This window comes from Zea mays, chromosome 1, assembly GCF_902167145.1.
Source record: "Zea mays cultivar B73 chromosome 1, Zm-B73-REFERENCE-NAM-5.0, whole genome shotgun sequence".
Classification (NCBI taxonomy): domain Eukaryota; kingdom Viridiplantae; phylum Streptophyta; class Magnoliopsida; order Poales; family Poaceae; genus Zea; species Zea mays.
Window position 1 is genome coordinate 37397967 of NC_050096.1, and position 18381 is coordinate 37416347.

Consider the following 18381-nt stretch of genomic DNA (forward strand, 5'->3'; position numbering starts at 1 on the left):
ATGATCCTACTAAATTCTTCACATGTAGATTCGTTAGTAGACCCAAATATGATGTCATCAACATAAATTTGGCATACAAACAAATCATTTTCAAGTGTTTTGGTAAAGAGTGTAGGATCGGCCTTTCCGACTTTGAATCCATTAGTGATAAGGAAATCTCTAAGGCATTCATACCATGTTCTTGGGGCTTGCTTGAGCCCATAAAGCGCCTTAGAGAGTTTATAAACATGGTTAGGGTACTCACTATCTTCAAAGCCGGGAGGTTGCTCAACATAGACCTCTTCATTGATTGGTCCATTGAGGAAGGCACTCTTCACGTCCATTTGATAGAGCTTGAAGCCATGGTAAGTAGCATAGGCCAATAATATACGAATTGACTCAAGCCTAGCTACGGGTGCATAGGTTTCACCGAAATCCAAACCTTCGACTTGGGAGTATCCTTTGGCCACAAGTCGGGCTTTGTTCCTTGTCACCACACCATGCTCATCTTGTTTGTTGCAGAAGACCCACTTGGTTCCTACAACATTTTGATTAGGACGTGGAACTAAATGCCATACCTCGTTCCTAGTGAAGTTGTTGAGCTCCTCTTGCATCGCCACCACCCAATCCAAATCTTGAAGTGCTTCCTCTACCTTGTGTGGCTCAATAGAGGAAACAAAAGAGTAATGCTCACAAAGATGTGCAACACGAGATCTAGTGGTTACCCCCTTATGAATGTCGCCAAGGATGGTGTCGACGGGGTGATCTCGTTGGATTGCTTGGTGGACTCTTGGGTGTGGCGGCCTTTGTTCTTCATCCTCCTTATCTTGATCATTTGCATCTCCCCCTTGATCATTGTCGTCATCTTGAGGTGGCTCATTTGCTTGATCTTGTACTTCATCAACTTGAGCTTCATCCTCATTTTGAGTTGGTGGAGATGCTTGCATGGAGGAGGATGGTTGATCTTGTGCATTTGGAAGCTCTTCGGATTCCTTAGGATACACATCCCCAATGGACATGTTTCTTAGCGCGATGCATGGAGCCTCTTCAACACCTATCTCATCAAGATCAACTTGCTCTACTTGAGAGCCGTTAGTCTCATCAAACACAACGTCACAAGAAACTTCAACTTGTCCAGAGGACTTGTTAAAGACTCTATATGCCCTTGTGTTTGAATCATATCCTAATAAAAAGCCTTCTACAGTCTTAGGAGCAAATTTAGATTTTCTACCTCTTTTGACAAGAATAAAGCATTTGCTACCAAAGACTCTAAAATATGAAATGTTGGGCTTTTTACCGGTTAGGAGTTCGTATGATGTCTTCTTGAGGATTCGGTGTAGATATAACCGGTTGATGGCATAGCAGGCGGTGTTGACCGCCTCGGCCCAAAACCGATCCGAAGTCTTGTACTCATCAAGCATGGTTCTAGCCATGTCCAATAGAGTTCTATTCTTCCTCTCCACTACACCATTTTGTTGTGGCGTGTAGGGAGAAGAGAACTCATGCTTGATGCCCTCCTCCTCAAGGAAGCCTTCAATTTGTGAGTTCTTGAACTCCGTCCCGTTGTCGCTTCTAATTTTCTTGATCCTTAAGCCGAACTCATTTTGAGCCCGTCTCAAGAATCCCTTTAAGGTCTCTTGGGTATGAGATTTTTCCTGCAAAAAGAACACCCAAGTGAAGCGAGAATAATCATCCACAATAACTAGACAGTACTTACTCCCGCCGATGCTTATGTAAGCAATCGGGCCGAATAGATCCATGTGTAGGAGTTCCAGTGGCCTGTCAGTCGTCATGATGTTCTTATGTGGATGATGAACACCAACTTGCTTCCCTGCTTGGCATGCGCTACAAATCCTGCCTTTCTCAAAATGAACATTTGTTAATCCTAAAATGTGCTCTCCCTTTAGAAGCTTATGAAGATTCTTCATTCCAACATGGGCTAGTCGGCGGTGCCAGAGCCAACCCATGTTAGTCTTAGCAATTAAGCAAGTGTCGAGTTCAGCTCTAACAAAATCTACCAAGTATAGCTGACCCTCTAACACTCCCTTAAATGCTATTGAATCATCACTTCTTCTAAAGACAGTGACACCTACATCAGTGAATAGACAGTTGTAGCCCATTTGACATAATTGAGAAACGGAAAGCAAATTGTAATCTAAGGAATCTACAAGAAAAACATTGGAAATAGAATGGTCAGGAGATATAGCAATTTTACCCAATCCTTTGACTAAACCTTGATTTCCATCCCCGAATGTGATAGCTCGTTGGGGATCTTGGTTTTTCTCGTAGGAGGAGAACATCTTCTTCTCCCCTGTCATGTGGTTTGTGCACCCGCTATCGATGATCCAACTTGAGCCCCCGGATGCATAAACCTACAAAACAAGTTTAGTTCTTGACTTTAGGTACCCAAATGGTTTTGGGTCCTTTGGCATTAGACACAAGAACTTTGGGTACCCAAACACAAGTCTTTGACCCCTTGTGCTTGCCCCCGACATACTTGGCAACTACCTTGCCGGATTTGTTAGTTAAAACATATGATGCATCAAAAGTTTTAAAAGAAATGTCATGATCATTTGATGCATTAGGAGTTTTCTTCTTAGGCAACTTAGCATGGTTAGGTTGCCTAGAACTAGATGTCTCACCCTTATACATAAATGCATGGTTAGGGCCAGAGTGAGACTTCCTAGAATGAATTCTCCTAATTTTGCTCTCAGGATAACCTACAGGGTACAAAATGTAACCCTCGTTATCCTGAGGCATGGGAGCCTTGCCCTTAACAAAATTAGACAATTTCTTAGGAGGGGCATTAAGTTTGACATTGTCTCCCTTTTAGAAGCCAATGCCATCCTTGATGCCAGGGCGTCTCCCACTATAGAGCATACTACGAGCAAATTTAAATTTTTCATTTTTAAGTTCATGCTCGGCAATTTTAGCATCTAATTTTGCTATATGATCATTTTGTTGTTTAATTAAAGCCATGTGATCATGAATAGCATTAATATCAACATCTCTACATCTAGTACAAATAGAAGTGTGCTCAACGGTAGATGTAGATGGTTTGCAAGATTTTAATTCTACAACCTTAGCATGCAATATATCATTTTTACTTCTAAGGTCGGAAATGGTAGCATTGCAAACATCAAAATCTTTAGCCTTAGCAAGCAATTTTTCATTTTCATCTCTAAGGCTAGCAAGAGAAATGTTCAATTCTTCAATCTTAGCAAGCAAATCATCATTATCATTTCTAGGATTGGAAATTGAAACATTACAAATATTTGAATCAACCTTAGCTAACAAATTAGCATTTTCATTTCTAAGGTTGTCAATAGTCTCATGGCAAGTGCTTAGCTCACTAGATAATTTTTTGCACTTTTCTACTTCTAGAGCATAAGCATTTTTAACCTTAACATGCTTCTTGTTTTCTTTAATAAGGAAGTCCTCTTGGGAGTCCAGGAGATCATCCTTTTCATGGATAGCACTAATCAATTCATTTAATTTTTCCTTTTGTTGCATGTTTAGGTTGGCAAAAAAAGTACGTAAATTATCCTCCTCATCACTAGCATTATCATCACTAGAGGACTCATATTTAGTGGAGGATTTGGATTTAACCTTCTTCTTTTTGTCGTCCTTTGCCATGAGGCACTTGTGGCCGACGTTGGGGAAGAGAAGGCCTTTGTTGATGGCGATGTTGGCGGCGTCCTCGTCGGAGGAGGAGTCGGAGGAGCTCTCGTCCGAGTCCCACTCGCGGCATACATGGGCGTCGCCACCCTTCTTCTTGTAGTATTTCTTCTTCTCCTTTTTTTCTCCCCTTCTTGTCGTCGCCCCTATCACTGTCACTAGAAATAGGACATTTTGCTATAAAGTGACCGGGCTTACCACACTTGTAGCAAACCTTCTTGGAGCGGGGCTTGTAATCTTTCCCCCTCCTTTGCTTGAGGATTTGGCGGAAGCTCTTGATGACGAGCGCCATTTCCTCGTTGTCGAGCTTTGAGGCGTCGATTGGTTGTCTACTCGGTGTAGACTCCTCCTTCTTCTCCTCCGTCGCCTTAAATGCAACCGGTTGTGCTTCGGATGTGGAGGGATCATCTAGCTCATTGATTTTCTTTGAGCCCTTGATCATGTACTCAAAGCTCACAAAATTCCCGATTACTTCCTTGGGAGTCATTAGTGTATATCTAGGATTACCACGAATTAATTGAACTTGAGTAGGGTTAAGGAAAATAAGTGATCTAAGAATAACCTTAACCATTTCGTGGTCATCCCACTTTTTGCTCCCGAGGTTGCGCACTTGGTTCACCAAGGTTTTGAGCCGGTTGTACATGTCTTGTGGCTCTTCCCCTTTGCGAAGCCGGAAGCGACCGAGCTCCCCCTCGATCGTCTCCCGCTTGGTGATCTTGGTTAGCTCATCTCCCTCGTGCGTGGTTTTGAGCACGTCCCAAACTTCCTTGGCGCTCTTCAACCCTTGCACCTTGTTATACTCCTCTCGACTTAGAGAGGCGAGGAGTATAGTTGTGGCTTGGGAGTTGAAGTGCTCGATTTGGGCCACCTCGTCCTCATCGAAATCCTCATCCCTACGGATGGTACCTGTACACCAAACTCAACAACATCCCATATACTTTTGTGGAGTGAGGTTAGGTGAAACCGCATTAAATCACTCCACCTAGCATAATCTTCACCATCAAAGGTTGGTGGTTTGCCTAATGGGACGGAAAGTAATGGCGTATGTTTAGGAATGCGAGGATAGCGTAAGGGGATCTTACTAAACTTCTTGCACTCATGGCGCTTAGAAGTTACAGAGGGCGCGTCGGAGCCGGAGGTGGAAGGTGATGAAGTATCGGTCTCGTAGTAGACCACCTTCCTCATCTTCTTTTTCTTGTCGCCACTCCGATGCGACTTGTGGGAAGAGGCTTTCTTCTCCTTCCCCTTTCCCTTCTTGCGGGACTCTTCCGATGGAACCTTCCCGTGGCTTGTAGTGGGCTTGTCGCCGATGTGCTTGTCGCCGGTTTCCATCTCCCTCTTGGCATGTTCTCCCGACATCACTTCGAGCGGTTAAGCTCTAATGAAGCATCGGGCTCTGATACCAATTGAAAGTCGCCTAGAGGGGGGTGAATAGGGCGAAACTGAAATTTATAAAGTTAATCACAACTACAAGACGGGTTAGCGTTAGAAATATAATCGGGTCCGAGAGAGAGGGTGCAAAACAAATCGCAAGCGAATAAAGAGTGTGACACGCGGATTTGTTTTACCGAGGTTCGGTTCTTGCAAACCTACTCCCCGTTGAGGTGGTCACAAAGACCGGGTCTTTTTCAACCCTTTCCCTCTCTCAAACGGTCCCTCGGACCGAGTGAGCTTCTTCTTCTCAAACAATTGGAACACAAAGTTCCCGCAAGGACCACCACACAATTGGTGTCTCTTGCCTCAATTACAAGTGAGTTTGATCTCAAGAAAGATTGAGAAAGAAAAGAAGCAATCCAAGCGCAAGAGCTCAAAAGAACACAACAAATCTCTCTCACTAGTCACTAGGGCTTTGTGCGGAATTGGGAGAGAATTTGATCACTTGAGTGTGTCTAGAATTGAATGCTAGAGCTCTTGTAAGTAGTTGGAAGGTGGAAAACTTGGATGACTTGAATGTGGGGTGGTTGGGGGTATTTATAACCCCAACCACCAAACTAGCCGTTTGGTGGAGGCTGTTGTCGCATGGCGCACCGGACATTGTCCGGTGCGCCAGCCACGTCACCAGGTCGTTGGGTTCCGACCGTTGGAGTTCTGACTTGTGGGCCCGCCTGGCTGTCCGGTGGTGCACCGGACAAGTCTTGTAGACTGTCCGGTGTGCCACCCGCGCGTGCTCTGCTCCTCTGCGCGCGCTGGCGCGCATTTAATGCATTGCAGACAGCCGTTGGCGCGAAGTAGTCGTTGCTCCGTCGTTACACTGGACAGTCCGGTGTGCACCGGACATATCCGGTGAATTATAGCGGAGCGGAAATCCGAAGCTGGCGAGTTCAGAGTCGCTCTCCTCTGGAGCACCGGACACTGTCCGGTGTGCACCGGACATGTCCGGTGAATTATAGTGAAGCGCCTCTGAAAATTCCCGAAGGTGCGAAGTTTGGCTTGGAGTCCCCTGGTGCACCGGACACTGTCCGGTGGCACACCGGACAGTCCGGTGCGCCAGACCAGGGGAGCCTTCGGTTATCCCTTGCTCTTTTGGTTGAACCCATTTCTTGGTCTTTTTATTGGCTAAGTGTGAACCTTTGACACCTGTATAACTTATAGACTAGAGCAGACTAGTTAGTCCAATTATTTGTGTTGGGCAATTCAACCACCAAAATCAATTAGGAAATAGGTGTAAGCCTAATTCCCTTTCACTTCTGTTGTTTTCGTCCCACAACTTATGCAAGAAATTAGAACATTAAATCCCATAACTAAATGATGAGCTGAAATTCTTATCTTCTTTAAATACTTTGGCTTATATTGAATTTGATGTTCTATGTAATCTAAACAACACAATCTTGTAGAACTAGCGCTTAGATCGCTTCGGGGGTGTCTCACAAATGCGTAGGAATGAAGTAGAGACTCTTGGTATTTTTAGTGTGCAGAAGAGATCGAAATAGGGGCCTATTTATAGCCCTAATTCCCCTTCTAGCCGTTCGAGGAGCTGCTAAAATTGCTCCCCGCGCAGACGCATCGGACCGATCCGGTGCACCACCGGACCGGGTACAGTGCTCGGCCACCGGGATCCTGATTGACTCCTTCCATATCGGGAGGGCACCGGACTAGGTCCATGCACCACCAGACCACCATGTGTCCACCTCCTGTGATGTAGTCGTTGGCGCCCAGAGATAGTTGTTACTGTGTGGTCCGGTGCACCTCCAGACCATGCATAGTACTTGTCACACCCGGTTTTAGAAGGCAAACCGAATGCGAACCATGTACGTGCCAGGATCAGTTATTCACGTACACAGCAGTCACATAATATGGACATCATCACACAGTGCTCAAAAATAGTATTAATAAGGGAAATAGTCGATTACATCATACGTCTGAGACGTCCATATAAGTCTTACAATAAATCAAAGTGCGGAAAAGAAACGTAGATAACGCGGCCTTCACAGGCAGCCGACTGGGGGTTGCCGCTAACCCACACCTAGAACTCGTCGTAGTCTTGGAACTCCTGGAAGTCTCCATCCACGGCTTCATCTTCGCCTGAGCAGGGGTTGCAATGCTGACAACCTGGGGGGGGTTTGGTGTGTAGAGCAAGGGTGAGTACACATCAACATACTCAGCAAGTATCCTGTTTGGCTGTAGTGGACTAGCTGTATGTGGGGATAAGTCAAGCAGTTGCTTTTAGTTGGTCAGATTATTACTTACTAGTAGAAAGCCAAGTTTTAACATTAACCCAAGTTATTAGCCCAATGTATCCTTTCCAAACGGAAAGAATACCACTTACCAGCACCATAACCATGATCAAAACCATCAATCTCATATCCACCTGTACCAAAGTATCTCTGATCAAGTACCACTAATCACTGGAGCTCCCTTGGCCGCTCATAACCGTGAGCACGGCTGATATATCAGTTTCATAACACTCTGCAGAGGTTGTGCACTTTACCCACAAGCCGTGATTCCCTCTCTGGCCCGGGCTTGCAAGACCCTTATTCACTCCCGAGGTGAATGGCCAGGGATTCACTACGAAGCCTTTACAAAGATTCCCCGGGGCTGTAGCCACCCGTTAGGTTTCCTAAATGCACCGCACTCCTCCCCAAGGGGCGAACCCAAACTTGGCAGAGCGAGCCGCATACACCGAGCCCCATTGACGGCACGACGGCTAAGTGAACTACACCCCGGATCCTCTAATTATTCAGCTAAGGGCACCCCATTCCACCCTTATGGTTGCACTGTTTTCCCGGGCGGTCATCCATAGAACAGGTCCTTACGGAGAGGCACTCGAGAAACCGCTCGAGCCCCCTTGATAACCACAAGCATACATCATCATAAGATAAGGGAAAACAGCGTATCATAGATAATCTCATCATGTTCATTGATTATAGTTGAGCAATAGCATAAAGCTAAACAGTAATAATCCAACCCAAATAGGTAAACAAGGACATGGATAACAAAAGCTAGTCAATCCTTAGGTATAAAGGTGTAATGCGGGGGGTGAATTAAATAATGAATAGGACATAGATAGGTCAAAGGACACTTGCCTCCACCAAACGACTGCTGCTCAGGGGTTTCTCCTGCGGGTTCCTCGGGCTCTTCGACCGAATCGTTCTCTATGCGATTGCAAACATACATACATCCATCCACATTTAATACAAAAGAACAGTACACCATACAAGGGAACAAATAAAGTAAGTATGCATCAAGTATGACATTCGATATCGCATTTGTTATGGTTAGAAAGAAACGGGAAAGGGTCTCGCAGGGGGTTAAATCTTATGCACTAACGATCAATTACAATTGGTTCTTAACAAAAGAATTCTGTTACATATACACTAATGGAAACCTAATCACTTTAAGTTGATCAACATTGCACGAGATAAACAATTAACTACATGAATCAATTAGCATAACGGAATTTTAAATTAAACTTCCTATTTCCATGACATGAACAATGATTAACCTACCTAAAATAAAGTAACTAGGATCACAGAAAGTAAATAAGATAAAATAAAAAAATAAAAAAAACAGAGGGGGGGGGGCGGTTGAACCGGCCCGGTTGAACCGGCGGCCAGGCGAGCGCGCGGGGGGGGGGGGGGGGGGGGGGGGGGGGGGGCTGGCCAGGCGGCCGAGCCGGCCAAGCGGCCAGGCGAGCGCGCGGCCAGGGCGGCCAGCGGGCGGCCGAGGGCGGCCAGCGGCCGGCTGGGCGGCTGGGGGCGCGGCCGGGCGGGCGGCCGGGGCTGGGGCGCAGCCGGGCGGGCGGCTGGGGGCGCGGCCGGGCGGCCAGGGCGCGCCGGCCATGGCGGCGGCCATGGCGCCGAGCGGCGAGGGGAAAGGGGAGGGGGGATAGGGGAGGGAGGAGAGGGGGAGGGGGGGCCTCACCGGGGACGGGGACGGGGCGGGGCGGCCGAGCGGGGCGGCCGATCGGCGACGGGGAGGGGCGGCGCTAGGGCAGGGGGTAGGGGCGGCGGCGGCTTAGGGTGGGGGAGAGAAAATGAGAGAAAATGAGAGAAAATGAGAGGGAGGGAGAGAGAATTGGGGAAAAAGGGAGGTGGGGGCGGCATGGGCCAATTGGGCCCAAGGGGGGCGCCAGGGGCGGCTGGGCCGGCCGGGGTCGGCCCACGGCGCGGGAGAGAGAGAGAAAAAGAGGAGAGAGAAGGAGAGAGAAAAAGAAAGAAAAGATCTTCTCCTCATTTTCGAAATCCGATCTTTCTACATGAATGCATTTGCACTTTCAAAGCAATCCAAAGAAATGCAAGGTTCGGCATGGTGCATCAAACAACATAAAGTATTTAGGGTTTTTCTTACACGGGAAATCCAAACCGAGTCCCGCTAGAACTTTGGAAAAGGTCAAGGTTTAGCGAGGGGAAAAAGAAAAAGAAAAGGTAACGCCCGAATTTTGGCGAGTAAAGAAAAGAAAAAATTCAACTCCAAAATTCGGGGCGTTACAAACCTATCCCCCTTAAAAGAATCTCGCCCTCGAGATTCAGGGCTGGCTAGCAAAGAGCTCTGGGTACTTGGCCACTAGATCATCTTCACGCTCCCAGGTTGCTTCTTCCTCAGAGTGGTGATTCCATCTGACTTTGCACATTCTGATGGTCTTCCTTCGGGTGACTCTATCTGCAATCTCAAGGATTTGCACTGGCTTCTCAACGTAGGTCAAGTCCTCCTGGACTTCCAGACCTTCCACTGGCAACTGCTCTTCTGGCACACGCAAGCACTTCTTCAACTGAGACACATGAAAGACATTATGCACAGCAGACAAATTCTCTGGCAAACTGAGCTGATAAGCCACTTCTCCTCGTCTTGCAAGAATCTGATACGGACCAATGTAGCGGGGTGCTAGCTTGCCTTTCACTCCGAATCTTCTGACTCCTCTGATCGGTGACACTTTCAGATAAACAAAGTCTCCGACTTCGAAACTCAGCTCTCTTCTTCTTGTGTCTGCATAGCTTCGCTGCCTTGATTGCGCTATCTTCAGATTCTCTCGAACCATCTTGATGTTCTCTTCGGCTTCAAGCAAAATGTCTGGCCCAAACACTTGCTTCTCTCCAGGTTGATCCCATTGCAACGGAGTTCTACAACTCCTTCCATAAAGCGCCTGAAACGGTGACATCTTCAAACTGGCCTGGTAACTGTTGTTATAGGAAAACTCTGCATAAGGCAATCTCTTGTCCCATCCGGATTGATCTTGCAACGCACAGGCTCTCAACATGTCTTCGAGAATTTGATTGGTCCTTTCAGTCTGACCATCTGTCTGCGGATGATAAGCTGAACTGAAATTCAGATGCGTGCCCAAAGCTTCATGCAACTGCTGCCAGAAATGAGAGGTGAACTGCGTTCCTCTGTCTGACACTATCTTCTTTGGCACACCATGAAGACAAACGATCCGAGACATATACAATTCTGCCAATACGGCACTGCTATAGTTGGTCTTAACAGGTATGAAGTGGGCTGACTTGGTCAAACGGTCCACTACTACCCAAATAGAATCGTAGCCGGCTCGAGTGCGAGGCAATCCGACTATGAAATCCATACCGATTTCATCCCATTTCCACTGAGGGATCTGCAACGGTTGCAACAATCCAGCGGGTCTCTGGTGTTCTGCCTTAATTCTTCGGCAACTATCGCACATAGCCACATGCTCTGCGATTTCCCTCTTCATTCCGTACCACCAGAATTTCTTCTTCAGATCCTGATACATCTTCTCACTGCCAGGGTGAATCGAATAAGCTGTCTCATGAGCTTCCTTAAGAATCAACTCCCGAATGGACTGGACATTGGGAACACACAAGCGGTCTCTGAACCTTATCACGCCTTCTGCATCTTCTCGAAAATCTTTGCCTTTGCCTTCTAGAATCAGTCGCCGGATCTCACTGATTTTCTCATCATTCTTCTGCGCTTCTTTGATTTCGCGCTCCAAGGTAGGTTCCAATTCAACTGTGACTCCTCGCGAATTGTTCAGAAATCCGAGACTCAACCTGTCAAACTCTTTGGCCAACTCATAAGGCATCGGACGAGCGACCATCAGATTGACTTGACTCTTTCTGCTCAAAGCATCTGCCACTACGTTTGCTTTGCCTGGATGGTAATGAATCTCCAACTCATAGTCTTTGATCAACTCTAACCATCTTCGTTGCCTCATGTTCAACTCTGACTGAGTGAATATGTACTTCAGACTCTTGTGATCTGTGTAAACATCGCATTTCTGTCCATACAGATAGTGCCTCCATGTCTTCAGTGCGTGAACCACTGCTGCCAACTCTAGATCATGGATCGGGTAATTCTTCTCATGAACCTTCAGCTGTCGGGACGAGTAAGCCACAACTCTTCCCTCTTGCATCAACACACATCCCAAACCTGTGTAGCAAGCATCGCAATACACCGAGAAGGGCTTGTGCATATCAGGCAAGACTAGGACAGGCGCTGTTGTCAACTTCTCTTTCAGCGCTTCAAAGGCCTCTTGGCATTTCTGGGTCCACTTGAACTCAACCTTGTTGCCTAGCAACGCTGTCATTGGTTTCGCAATCTTCGAAAACCCTTCAATGAATCGCCGATAGTATCCGGCCATTCCAATGAAACTCTTGATTCCTCTAGCATCTGTTGGCGCTTTCCAGTTCAAAATGTCTGCTACTTTCTTCGGATCCACAGCCAATCCTTCTTTGTTGATTATGTGACCCAAGAACAGGACTTCACTGATCCAGAACTCACACTTGCTCAACTTTGCATACAACTGGTGCTCTCGCAATCTCTGCAATACCATCCTCAAATGACTTGCATGCTCTTCTTCGCTTTGAGAATAAACCAGAATGTCATCAATGAATACCACCACAAACTTATCAAGGTAATCCATGAACACACTGTTCATCAAGTTCATGAAGAACGCTGGCGCATTGGTCAAACCAAAAGACATCACTGTGAACTCATACAAACCATACTTGGAAATGAATGCCGTCTTCGGAATGTCCGAAGGTCGGATCCTGAGCTGATGATAACCTGACCTCAGATCAATCTTGGAGAACACACTGGCTCCTCTCAACTGGTCGAACAGATCTTCTATTCTGGGCAAAGGATACTTGTTCTTGATCGTGACCTCATTCAGAGCTCGGTAATCAATGCACATCATCTCGGTGCCATCTTTCTTCTCCACAAATAGGACAGGGGCGGCCCAAGGCGAGGTGCTTGGCCGAATGTAACCTTTCTCTGACAGCTCATCAATTTGCTTCTTAAGCTCAACCAACTCTGGTCCAGATATTCTGTAAGCTCTCTTGAAGATAGGGGTGGTTCCAGGAAGAAGCTCTATAGCGAATTCAACTTTCCGCTCTGGTGGCATACCCGGTAAGTCCTTTGGAAACACATCTGGGAACTCGGACACAACCTTGATACTCTCAATTGGGTCTGCTTCACTGCTATCAACAGCTATCCGATAACAACTTCCTTTCTTTGGCTCAGGCGGGACTAACTCGGTCACCACTTCCTCTCCTAGTGGGGACACCAACTTGATGGTCCTTTTATCACAACTGATAACTGCCTGATACTTATCTAGCCAATTCATCCCTAGGATGACATCTATTCCCTGAGTACCCATTACTATAAGGTTGGCGGGAAACGCTATCCCCCTTATTTTCACACTTATATTCAAACAAATGCTATCGGCTCGAATTCTACCACCGGCTGAGTCAATTTGAATGGGGGTTGACATGGTAGTTATTGGAAGATTATGTGCTTCTACCCATGATGCAGTAATGAAAGAATGTGTTGCTCCAGTATCAAATAACACTTCTGCAATATGGGAGTCGACTGGGAACATACCTACTATCATGCCGGGGGTCTCCTGAACTGCTTCAACCTCCAAGTGGTTCAGTCTTCCATGATTATAGCGCGGCTGAGGGCGATTGCCTGCTCCAGGCTGAGGCACATTCTGCTTCGCTGGGGCATTGGGGCCTGACTGCTGTTGGGCTGCCTTCTTCGGGCATTGCATCACCCAATGGCCTTGCTCTCCACAGTGGAAACATGCCCTGTTTCCAACCTGAGCTGGTGCTGCCTGACTGTTCTGCTGGTTTGCTGGGGCAGGAAGGCGAGGTGCCTGCTGATTCTACCTCGGAAACTGACCTCCTGACTGATTGCTCTGACGGTTCTGGTACTGATTCTGAGGGTACTGCCTTTGAAACTGCTGATGCTGCTGAGGTGGACGCTGGTTCTGCCTGAACTGCTGAGGTTGATTGCTTGAGAAACGAGGACGGCTGCTGCTTCCAGGCTGGGGTCCACTGATCTTGCGCTTATGATCTTCCATCTCCTTGCGCTTTCTCTCTGTCATGATTGCTCTGTCAATCAGGTGCTGGAATGTCGGAAATGTGTGATTCATCAGTTGATACTGCAGGGGGTCAACCAAGCCTCTCAGGAAACGGTACTGTCGCTTGGCGTCGGTGTTGACATCTTCAGGAGCATAGCGAGACAATTGCAGAAACTTGTCCCGGTACTCACTGACAGACAATGGCCCTTGCTTGAGAGCCAGGAATTCCTCCTTCTTCACTGTCATCAGACCTGCAGGGACATGGTACTGACGAAAGCTACCTCTGAATTCTTCCCAGGTGATGGTGTCAGGGTGGGCATGGGTGGCGAGGTAAGACTCCCACCATGACTGGGCTGCTCCTTTCAACAGACGGGGACCATACAGAACTTTCTCCCTGTCATCGCACTGAGCGGTATGCAACTCCCGCTCCACAGTGCGCAGCCAATCTTCAGCATCCATAGGGTCAGAAGAATGAGCAAACGTTGGTGGATGACCTCTCATGAATTCAGCACGCTTGTCTCTGGGCATCTGAGGCATCTGAGGTTGAGGTGGTGCTTGCTGCTGCTGCTGCTGCTGAATGGCGGCCAAAGTCTGACCGATGGCTTGAACTGCCTGAGTCTGCATCAAAAACATCTGCTCGATCGACATCGGGGGCGGGGGCGGCAGGTGCTGCTGCTGGGGCACCTCCTCCTGTTGAGCGGCTCGCTCCTGCTGAGCACGCCTTCCTCCTCTGCGCCTGTTCTCTGACATCTACAGAATGCAACCACACATCAGAACTGATCTGGCAGATCTTGCAGCATAAGGAAAGAGTATAGAATTCCTCAACAGCACTGAACAGATGAGCATCTTCACTGATCTCCAACACAGGCCACACAGCTTCTCAGATAGAAAGGAAAGTGGAATAAAAGGGGTTTTCCCAACTATATAACTAACTCCATTAACATAATAGATAAACCAAAATGCAGGGGATACCCACACTCTGGTGACAATCATTACAAAGATCCAAACCAAACATAGTTCATCATGACAAACATAGATGCACAGGATATAGCAAACTACCCTGTCTAACTAAGACTAACTAAGATTGAGACTAACGCTAAGACTGAAGCTTCTACGTATATATTTCGTATTAATTACAAGATCCAACTCTAACGATCTATGGTTCTAGAGTTATCTTGGTCTTGCAGTCGGGATTGCCATAAGACTGGTGTCCACGCTGAGGTGAGCGGTACGGGTGCTGAGTCCCGACGGGAGCGGGGGAACCACCATCCAAGTGACGACGTTCCGCATGCTCAGCCCGCAGCAGGGCGATCTCAGCACGAGCCCTACTCAGCTCATCTAATGCATGGTCCAGCTCCGTGTTTAGCACGGCGGCTAGGTTGACTGTGCTGCTCAACCTAGGATTGCCCTCACCGACGGGTGAGACAATCACGCCTCCTGTGCTGCCAGATGGACGGCGGGGGTAATACTTCAGGTCAAGACCGTCAGCTGCCCCACCGAAAACCGAGCAGTAGTGCGAAAGCGCACGCCGTGCAGCATCTTGCATGGCTGCCTCAGCTAAGTCCCGTTCAGAGATAGAATAGTGCTCTGAGCAGGCCTCTGCACCCTGGAGACTGTCCTCCGGGCAGCGCACCAAGCAAGTCGCCTCCCAGCGGTCCGGGTAGACCCCGCGACTATGCTGGTAGACCACACAGTGATACTCGACGGACCAAGTATGCCGGTCAAATGCCCGACGTAGCAGGGTGTCGAGCGCATCGTGGAAGTGGCACCCGCGAGCAGCGTCGCGAGTGATGGGTCGAGCAACCCATCCTTCCGGCTCAGGATTAGCAGAGAAGTCGGTGTCGTGGCTCGAGCTGTCGTCGCCATCTCCGTCGTCTGGGTCTCCTCCAGCAGCTACTCCAGAAGCTGGGGCGCCCAGTGGTGGTGCAGGGGGCGGCTCCAGAGGAAGCACAGGGGAGCAGCTCCTCACAGACTCTATCTCCTGGTGGAGCGAGAAGGAAGAGCCCTGCTGCTCCTGTCGTCGATGCTCCTGCTCCTCACGCAGGCGGTGGTGTAGTCTCTCCAAGTGGCTGGACTGTCCGGCCACGGAACGGCGAAGCGGACGCTCAGCAAGGCGGGAGGGTAAGAAGGGGATGACTGACTTTCGTGCAGTGTGTCTAAGTCGAGCCATCTACAAAAGACATCGCAAGCAAAAGGGTAAGAACAGAATTAATATGACCAGCAAGTAATGAATCATAAGTAAATGAAGGATTAGAATAAAACATGATTTTCATCAAGGTATATTATATAGTAGAACATAGGTTTGGTCGGTATGACCAACTTTTGAAGGGATATCAAAGTCAAGGCAGAGACAGAGGTCTATAGTCCTTAGAACGACCATTCTACTCTAGGTTAGCGGTCCTACAGTCAGCACGGCTTTGATACCACTTATGTCACACCCGGTTTTAGAAGGCAAACCGAATGCGAACCATGTACGTGCCAGGATTAGTTATTCACGTACACAGCAGTCACATAATATGGACATCATCACACAGTGCTCAAAAATAGTATTAATAAGGGAAATAGTCGATTACATCATACGTCTGAGACGTCCATATAAGTCTTACAATAAATCAAAGTGCGGAAAAGAAACGTAGATAACGCGGCCTTCACAGGCAGCCGACTGGGGGTTGCCGCTAACCCACACCTAGAACTCGTCGTAGTCTTGGAACTCCTGGAAGTCTCCATCCACGGCTTCATCTTCGCCTGAGCAGGGGTTGCAATGCTGACAACCTGGGGGGGGGGGGTTTGGTGTGTAGAGCAAGGGTGAGTACACATCAACATACTCAGCAAGTATCCTGTTTGGCTGTAGTGGACTAGCTGTATGTGGGGATAAGTCAAGCAGTTGCTTTTAGTTGGTCAGATTATTACTTACTAGTAGAAAGCCAAGTTTTAACATTAACCCAAGTTATTAGCCCAATGTATCCTTTCCAAACGGAAAGAATACCACTTACCAGCACCATAACCATGATCAAAACCATCAATCTCATATCCACCTGTACCAAAGTATCTCTGATCAAGTACCACTAATCACTGGAGCTCCCTTGGCCGCTCATAACCGTGAGCACGGCTGATATATCAGTTTCATAACACTCTGCAGAGGTTGTGCACTTTACCCACAAGCCGTGATTCCCTCTCTGGCCCGGGCTTGCAAGATCCTTATTCACTCCCGAGGTGAATGGCCAGGGATTCACTACGAAGCCTTTACAAAGATTCCCCGGGGCTGTAGCCACCCGTTAGGTTTCCTAAATGCACCGCACTCCTCCCCAAGGGGCGAACCCAAACTTGGCAGAGCGAGCCGCATACACCGAGCCCCATTGACGGCACGACGGCTAAGTGAACTACACCCCGGATCCTCTAATTATTCAGCTAAGGGCACCCCATTCCACCCTTATGGTTGCACTGTTTTCCCGGGCGGTCATCCATAGAACAGGTCCTTACGGAGAGGCACTCGAGAAACCGCTCGAGCCCCCTTGATAACCACAAGCATACATCATCATAAGATAAGGGAAAACAGCGTATCATAGATAATCTCATCATGTTCATTGATTATAGTTGAGCAATAGCATAAAGCTAAACAGTAATAATCCAACCCAAATAGGTAAACAAGGACATGGATAACAAAAGCTAGTCAATCCTTAGGTATAAAGGTGTAATGCGGGGGGTGAATTAAATAATGAATAGGACATAGATAGGTCAAAGGACACTTGCCTCCACCAAACGACTGCTGCTCAGGGGTTTCTCCTGCGGGTTCCTCGGGCTCTTCGACCGAATCGTTCTCTATGCGATTGCAAACATACATACATCCATCCACATTTAATACAAAAGAACAGTACACCATACAAGGGAACAAATAAAGTAAGTATGCATCAAGTATGACATTCGATATCGCATTTGTTATGGTTAGAAAGAAACGGGAAAGGGTCTCGCAGGGGGTTAAATCTTATGCACTAACGATCAATTACAATTGGTTCTTAACAAAAGAATTCTGTTACATATACACTAATGGAAACCTAATCACTTTAAGTTGATCAACATTGCACGAGATAAACAATTAACTACATGAATCAATTAGCATAACGGAATTTTAAATTAAACTTCCTATTTCCATGACATGAACAATGATTAACCTACCTAAAATAAAGTAACTAGGATCACAGAAAGTAAATAAGATAAAATAAAAAAAACAGAGGGGGGGGCGGTTGAACCGGCCCGGTTGAACCGGCGGCCAGGCGAGCGCGCGGGGGGGGGGGGGCTGGCCAGGCGGCCGAGCCGGCCAAGCGGCCAGGCGAGCGCGCGGCCAGGGCGGCCAGCGGGCGGCCGAGGGCGGCCAGCGGCCGGCTGGGCGGCTGGGGGCGCGGCCGGGCGGCCAGGGCGCGGCCGGGCGGGCGGCCGGGGCTGGGGCGCAGCCGGGCGGGCGGCTGGGGGCGCGGCCGGGCGGCCAGGGCGCGCCGGCCATGGCGGCGGCCATGGCGCCGAGCGGCGAGGGGAAAGGGGAGGGGGATAGGGGAGGGAGGAGAGGGGGAGGGGGGGCCTCACCGGGGACGGGGACGGGGCGGGGCGGCCGAGCGGGGCGGCCGATCGGCGATGGGGAGGGGCGGCGCTAGGGCAGGGGGTAGGGGCGGCGGCGGCTTAGGGTGGGGGAGAGAAAATGAGAGAAAATGAGAGAAAATGAGAGGGAGGGAGAGAGAATTGGGGAAAAAGGGAGGTGGGGGGGGCGGCATGGGCCAATTGGGCCCAAGGGGGGCGCCAGGGGCGGCTGGGCCGGCCGGGGTCGGCCCACGGCGCGGGAGAGAGAGAGAAAAAGAGGAGAGAGAAGGAGAGAGAAAAAGAAAGAAAAGATCTTCTCCTCATTTTCGAAATCCGATCTTTCTACATGAATGCATTTGCACTTTCAAAGCAATCCAAAGAAA